This window comes from Ixodes scapularis, unplaced genomic scaffold (genome assembly GCF_016920785.2).
Source record: "Ixodes scapularis isolate PalLabHiFi unplaced genomic scaffold, ASM1692078v2 PGA_scaffold3__209_contigs__length_174095766, whole genome shotgun sequence".
NCBI classification, from domain to species: domain Eukaryota; kingdom Metazoa; phylum Arthropoda; class Arachnida; order Ixodida; family Ixodidae; genus Ixodes; species Ixodes scapularis.
The window spans coordinates 14,607,142-14,614,086 of record NW_024609868.1 but is presented as its reverse complement, the minus strand read 5'-3'; positions in this window follow the sequence as shown (position 1 = coordinate 14,614,086).

The window sequence follows — 6,945 nt, the reverse complement described above, 5'->3', positions numbered from 1 at the left end:
TTAGGACTCGATCGAGTGGCGCGTGGTAGGTGCCACTCTCCCGCCGGAAGAAAGTCGTGTAGCTAGAGGTCCACTTTGTGATGGACTCCACGAAATGTCAGGTGATAGCCCGTTGTTCTCGTCCGAAGTAAGTAGTAGTATAGGACCTCACGTGGAACTTTGGAAAGCTTGCTTGCATCCACACCTTTGCATCATCCAGTAGAAATGTGTAAAATCCCCGACGACCCAGTAGGTTTCTTGGTTTTTAATATCGCAGGTTCCCTTTTGCGTGGTGTTCTGGCAGCTTCGCGCGGACAAAGTCGCCTGGCTGAAAGGCCGGCATATACGTGCAGCCCACTTGTCGTTCACGCACGTCTTGTGAGGTCATACCTCGGGCAAACCTCACTCATGAGGGCCCTCACTCACCCTCACTCACCCTCATCTTCACAGGTGAGGTGAGGGTGAGTAAGTTTCTGAACCAGGAAAATTCATGAGTGTGAGGGTGAGTGAGGGCCGTGAGGGGCTGTGAGGGCGGTGAGGGCCGTGAGGGCTGTGAGGGCGGTGAGGGCCGTGAGGGCCGTGAGGGCGGGTGAGGGCCGTGAGGGCCGTGAGGGCCATGAGGGCCGTGAGGGCGGTGAGGGCGGTGAGGGCGGTAAGGGGTATGAGGGCCGTGAGGGCCATGAGTGCGTGAGTGGTGTGAGGGGGAGTGCGTGAGGGGTGTGAGGGCCATGATGTGCGTGAGGGCGGTGAGTGGCGTGAGAGGCGGTGAGGGCCGTGAGGGCCGTGAGGGGCGGTGAGTGCATGAGGTGTGTGAGGGCCATGAGTGCGTGAGGCCCCCTTCAGATCGAGCATCTTTCTCAGCAATTTTGGTGTTAAGGGCGGGTTGTTCTCTAGCTTTCCCTAGATCGACACGAATTGCTGAGATCGGGTCCGGCTCGAAATAAGCAAGCAACTCGGAGCGATTCGAATACGTTTGAAGCGGCTGCATCCAATCAGGGACGCAAAATTTTCACGTGATAACTCGTGCCGGTGATGATGACACCGAAAGACTTGGTTCTGGTTTGAAATCGATCGTTTTTTTTGGAAATAAACTGTTTCCGAAAGGTGCATTAGTATTCTTAACAAGGTTTAAATGCATAAAAACACGTTTATTACGCGTAATTGTGTCTAAATAGTGCAGTTAAATTAAAATTTTATGATGACGATGGCAAATTGCAGCAATTGGTTGCTGCGTGTGATCGCGGGTGGCCCGTGTTGCTGGTGTTGCGACGTAAAGTGTCTGGGCGAAATTGCCCCATCTGAAGCTGGCCTGAGCGGCGTGAGGGACATGAGTGCGTGAGGGGCGTGAGGGGTGTGAGGGCCGTAAGGGCGGTGAGGGGCGTGAGGGCGGTGAGTGGCGTGAGGGCGGTAAGTGGCGCGATGAGTGGCGTGAGGGCCGTGAGGGCCGTGAGGGTGGCGAGGGCCGTGAGGGCGGTGAGTGGCGTGAGGGCTATGAGTGCGTGAGGGCCGTGAGGGCGGTGAGGGCCGTGAGGGCCGTGAGGGCGGTGAGAACGGCGAGGGCCGTAAGGGCGGTGAGGGTCGTGAGGGCGGTGAGTGGCGTGAGGGCGGTGAGGGCCGTGAGGGTGGTGAGGGCCGTGAGGGCGGTGAGTGGCGTGAGGGCTATGAGTGCGTGAGGGCCGTGAGGGCGGTGAGGGCCGTGAGGGCAGTGAGGGCCGTGAGGGCGGTGAGTGGCGTGAGGGCGGTGAGTGGCGTGAGGGCCATGAGTGAGTGAGGGGCGTGAGGGCCGTGAGGGCGGTGAGTGCGTGAGGGCCTTGAGGTTAGGTGAGGGTGAGTGAAGGGCTGAAGGTGAGTGTGACGGTGAGGGTGAGGGTGCGTGAGGGGCTGAAGGTGAGTGTAGCTGTGAGGGTGAGGGTGAGTGAGGGGTTTAGGTGAGTGTGACTGTGAGGGTGAGGGAGGGCGACCTAAAATGCCGACCTCTGTGTGAGGTACGCTGTCGCTTCTTAATGCGCTCTCTCAACTGGCCCATTGCGGCTGTTGGGTCTGTGAAGAAGTATTCTGGTGGCCCTCCGGCAATGTTCAGTTTCGTTCGGTGGTGCCGATTGTGCAACAGAAAAGCCGGTAAAACACCGGTGGCTGAGTGTGGCGTTTCACGGTAGACAACAATGTACTCTGTATGCGCCTCCTCAAGGTTTCGCTATTCAAGAAGGTTCAGCTGAATGAAACCTTCCAGAACTCCGTTAAATCATTCGATCATGTCGTTCGACTGTGAATAGTATACAGATAAAAAAAACTGTGACGAATGCCACTGTCTCGTATGAAGTCTTCAAATGCTGCCGATGCAAATTGGCTTCCGTGATCAGAGACGACCTCAGTCAGATAGCCTTCACGGCTGAAAAGAGTTGGCAGAAAAATCGCCACTATGTCAGAATTTGCTGTACCGGCAAAAGCAATTTCCGTCCAACAGCTGTAGTAGTCTATGATTGTGACAACACAGCGATGTCGCCGTGGCGCTCTTTCAATTGGTCCAACACTGTTAATAAATAACCAGCTTCTCTCAAGGATGCGCAGGAAGTGGTATTGGATATAGAGGAGCAGAAAAGTCTTTGCAGACGTGAATGGTGTTTGGCAGGTCAGGCAAACCACGGACAGCATGTTCCAGAGCAGCGGTACTGGTGGCAATCTAGCCATAGATGCTGCTGTGGTTAGCTATAGCCATGAATGCAACATTCATGGACCATGGCTAGCTAGCCACCACTACCACTGCCCCAGTCATTACTTGGCGGACTATTCCCAAATGTGAATCATGTGCCAGAGAGATGATCTTAGAAGTCATTGAAGGAAGAACTACAATCCGTTCTCCACTTACAAGTAATCCATCAACCTCTGACATCTCTGATCTCACTTGATGGCATGGTAAGACGTTGGTACCTAGCTTTGCTCTTTGAGGGACACGTCGTAGCAACGAAGTGCTTCACTTTCTGAAGTACTGAATCTGCGGAACTCGCAGTTTTCCGAAATGGCTTGTTCGTTTATGACAGAATCAACTTCTTCATCTAATGTGTCGGGTGGCTCAGTAGATAATGGCAGTCGGAAAAGCGCATCTGTGATGACGCCGTCCTCACCTCTCTCGCAGCTCACAAGCAGGAGCGGATTTATAGATTAGGCTGGGGGGGAACGGGGGGCAGGGGGTATTCTGCAAGAAGATGACATCTTAGGTTAAACGTTGCCCACATCTGTTTTGTTGACCTAATATTTCTTATGCCACCAAACACTAATTTGTTCCTAAAAGTTTAGGGCTCCAATCCACGCTGTGAAGGTGGTTGGCCAGCGAAGCTGAGGTATCACCTGCAACGATTGCCCACTGCACTATACCAAATGCCGTCGCTGGTCGCAGCACGCCGCCGCTGGTCGTACTGTCGTTTGTTTTCCTTTGCCACTCCTTGTATTCATGCTGCTCCCCGGGAGATCCTAACTATGCGTGGCCTGCAGCAACAATGAAATCAGTTGCTATACTCCGTTTCATCTTACGTTCAAGCGCAGCGGATGTTACGAGCCATCGGAGCCAATCCAAGGCCGTGTGAGTGTCACTGTACCTTATAGAGGGGGTACAGCGACGTGCGGAAAGCGTATCATGGGCTACGTCCACAGAACAGGATTGGCTATAGGATAGGTCGTAGCGTCCGCTGCGTCCGGACGTAAGGTGAAACGGAGTATAGGCGGCGGGTTCTTTTATATATGAAAGGCTAGTGACATCACTCCCCACGTCGCAAGCTGCCGTCTCCACGGCAGTGCGCGCAACACTAATCTTTACCGGGAAACGTATGCGGTAAGCGCTGCTTCCTATTGCTATCAGGAGAGCCTTATTATAAATTATCTGGCTCAGATGCTTGTTTTGTGCTTTTTCTTTATTGAAACTAATGCTGTGCTGTATGTTGTATGCGTGATATGTGCATTTTCGCTTAATCGCCCAAGGGCTTTTTTTTTCCGTGAGGACGCCGACACGACAAAATCCGACCAACAGTCATATACAGCTTCGCTCTAAAGCGCTCATATTGGTACACGTCTGTTGTCGTAGCATACCTTGACGTGAACGCTGCTGCGGCAGTGAGTGTAGTAGTGGAGGCAGTAGGGACTTCAGGCAACATGAAGGCCTTCGGTTACTAAATCATATAACAGCAATGCTTTCTTCCGCTTCGGCGTAAGTGAAATTTCATCGACACAGTAAAGATCATTTTCGAACATGCGTCACCATTGGTCCCATAGAACCGAGGGTCTTCAGGGCCGTTTAGTGGAAGAAGGGAGCGGTGCATGCGCACTGAGGCTGCGCTGCGTGGCTCGTTTTGCGCTGTAAAGCCAGTGAAGACGAATCCCATTTTTGTTGCCAAATGTGGCCTTTCAGAACCCGTATGAAAATGTCAGATACGGCTAGGCCGGAATGCAAAATGCCGGTTCTGCCTGGATCTGAAACTGGGTTACCACTTCGTATCCCGCCTCGAACCGCGCAGTTCCAGACGGGATACAAACTGGTGCCCCGATTTCAGACCCAGGTGGTGCGCCGCCGGAATTCCCGCTGCGCTCACCACTGGACTCTACAAAGGTATTTCGCGCGATGCCCTTAGCCGTTACAAGCGAGAGATCATCGCGATTTCAGACCCAGGCGGAACAGCCTGGGTCTGAAATCGGTGGCGCACACGGTCGTCCAGGCGTCGTCACCAAACACGGCGCACAGAACACACACACAGCACGCACAAGCACTGTATCAAGTGTTGAGCGCATCGGAGAGTTCCGGCGGGTAAGCGGTATCCGAGTTGTTCAAGTATTGTCACCGAGCACACCAGCGCCAAGCTTACCCAGACGCCGAGCCAAAGTGCAATGGGTCGCCAGCTTCATACTATATAAAGATTCAAAGCCGAGGTCAGGGGTATCCATCCAAGGAAAACGATGGGCGCGTCAGTATCCGTGAGCCCGCAGCGCGAACGTCGCCGCCGGGCGAGCGCCGGCCGACAGTTCGACGAGAGCGGAGAAGCGAAACTCTCGGAGCGCTGCCGCCGACTGAGACAGACAAAGCGAGTCGCAGGCTTGGAGAACGCCCGCTCGCAACGCCTACGTAGCGGATGCGCGTGTCCCTAACACGTGACCTGCGAGAGACCGCGTGGAAAAGAACGGGAGTTCCCCGCCGACCCCCCCCCCCCCCCCCCCCCCCCCCACTTCCCCCTTCCTCCTCCAGTCACGCATGTGCGCGCCCGCTGACTGGGAGCAAACCCTACTGGAACCAACAGGAACGGATCAATCCACCCATCACCGTGCGGTTCCAGTGCGTTTCGTCTCACTGGATCCGACTGGTTACAACCAGAGCCGAGCGGTACCAGGTCGGATCTGCGCGGATCTGAGCTGTCGACAAGTTTCGAACCGCGCGGCTCCGTGCGGATCCGGACTGGAACCGCTCCGATCTGACATTTTCGCACGGGAATGCAAACGAAAAGAACGCGAGGGGAGTTGTGTTTCATCGTCTTCTTTACTGCCTCACTTTACTTCTTTCTTAACTTCAGAAACACCTTATTTCTTGAGTATAAGACCCTTTTCATTGCAAACGCCACGAGGTAGTGCCCCAGTCTTTGACGTCCAGGAGTACTTCCGGTTCATAAAAAGAATGAGCAAAGCCCACCTGACACTGCTGCTTGAAATATTAATGAAACGTTTAACCACCAATCCTCCAGGTGAACGCCAAAAGAACGAGGAAGTGAGCTAGAGATCTGTTAATTTTTTGTACAATATTCTTGTAAACCAACTTGCCTCCTCCAAGATCGTTAAATTGTACAGCCGAAGACCCTCGTTAAATCTCCAATTTTGTTGTTCGTGTAACATTTATGCTTTCTAGCACTGGTGACATAAGCAAGCTCGTAAGGTTTGCAAAGACGGAGCGACCTGGGTAGCTAAACTCGTCGAGCACAACTTTGTGTCCGAAAGTTGCGGAACGCGCTAATTGGACTTTCGCGACGCTGACGTCAAGCCGAGCTAGGTGTCAATCATCCAAGCTCTCTCGGTGCTCAAATTCCAGCGAGAATGTAAAACACAAAGTCGTAGCGAGCTCCATCGAAGCGCGTGCGAGCAACACCGTGGTGCCAGCCGATTGAACGGCTGCACTGATGACGTCCCGCCCGAGTGTCCCTACATCCCTACGCCGCGTTAGAGTCAATGGTGCATAGATTGTACCTAGGCGGCCGGTAAATACTCTGAACTTTGTCCTCGCAAGATCGTCGTTTGTGGAAGTTATTGGTGACGACAAAGTGACGTTTCACAACTTTGGGAAGGAGTTATTTGAGGCCAAAATCTTCGCTTCGGAATCGAGGCGAAGATTGAACTTTGTGATGTTATGGAGCCGTGCGCGGTGTACGCGGGCGGCTTTATAGAGCTCATCTTCCGCCACTGTCAACAACGCCACCGGGGTCACCCACAGGCGGTTTGTGTAGAGACGTCGGTAATGTCTGAGAGATGAAGGGAAACGGAGGATAAGAAAAAAAAAAAAGCCGAAGAAAGGGAAATAAAAAAAATTAAAGACGTTTACAAATCTTTGCAATGTGAAATTAGAGCTCAACTCTTGAGGGGGAATAAGGGAGGGTACGGAGAGGAGGGTATACCCCTCCTCCTCCCCTCTTCCTCTCCTCCCCTCCTCCTCCCATTCAGTTTCTCCGCTAAATTTAGCAAGGAAACGGACATTTTTTTTATTGATTTATTCATATTACCCCTAAAGGCCCTCGTGAGAGGGTATTACATAGGGGGGAATGAATTGGCGTTGAAGTCTCGTACATGGGAAATGAATTGGTGTTGAGGTCATGTGACGTCAATTTCGCGCTAAATTTAGCGGGCCGGTTACGCCGACGGCGACGCCCACGCCACGAAACCGGGAAACGGGCGCCGAAGAGCTGCGCTCTAAAGAAAGAATGAAGGTACGACCAACACACAAAC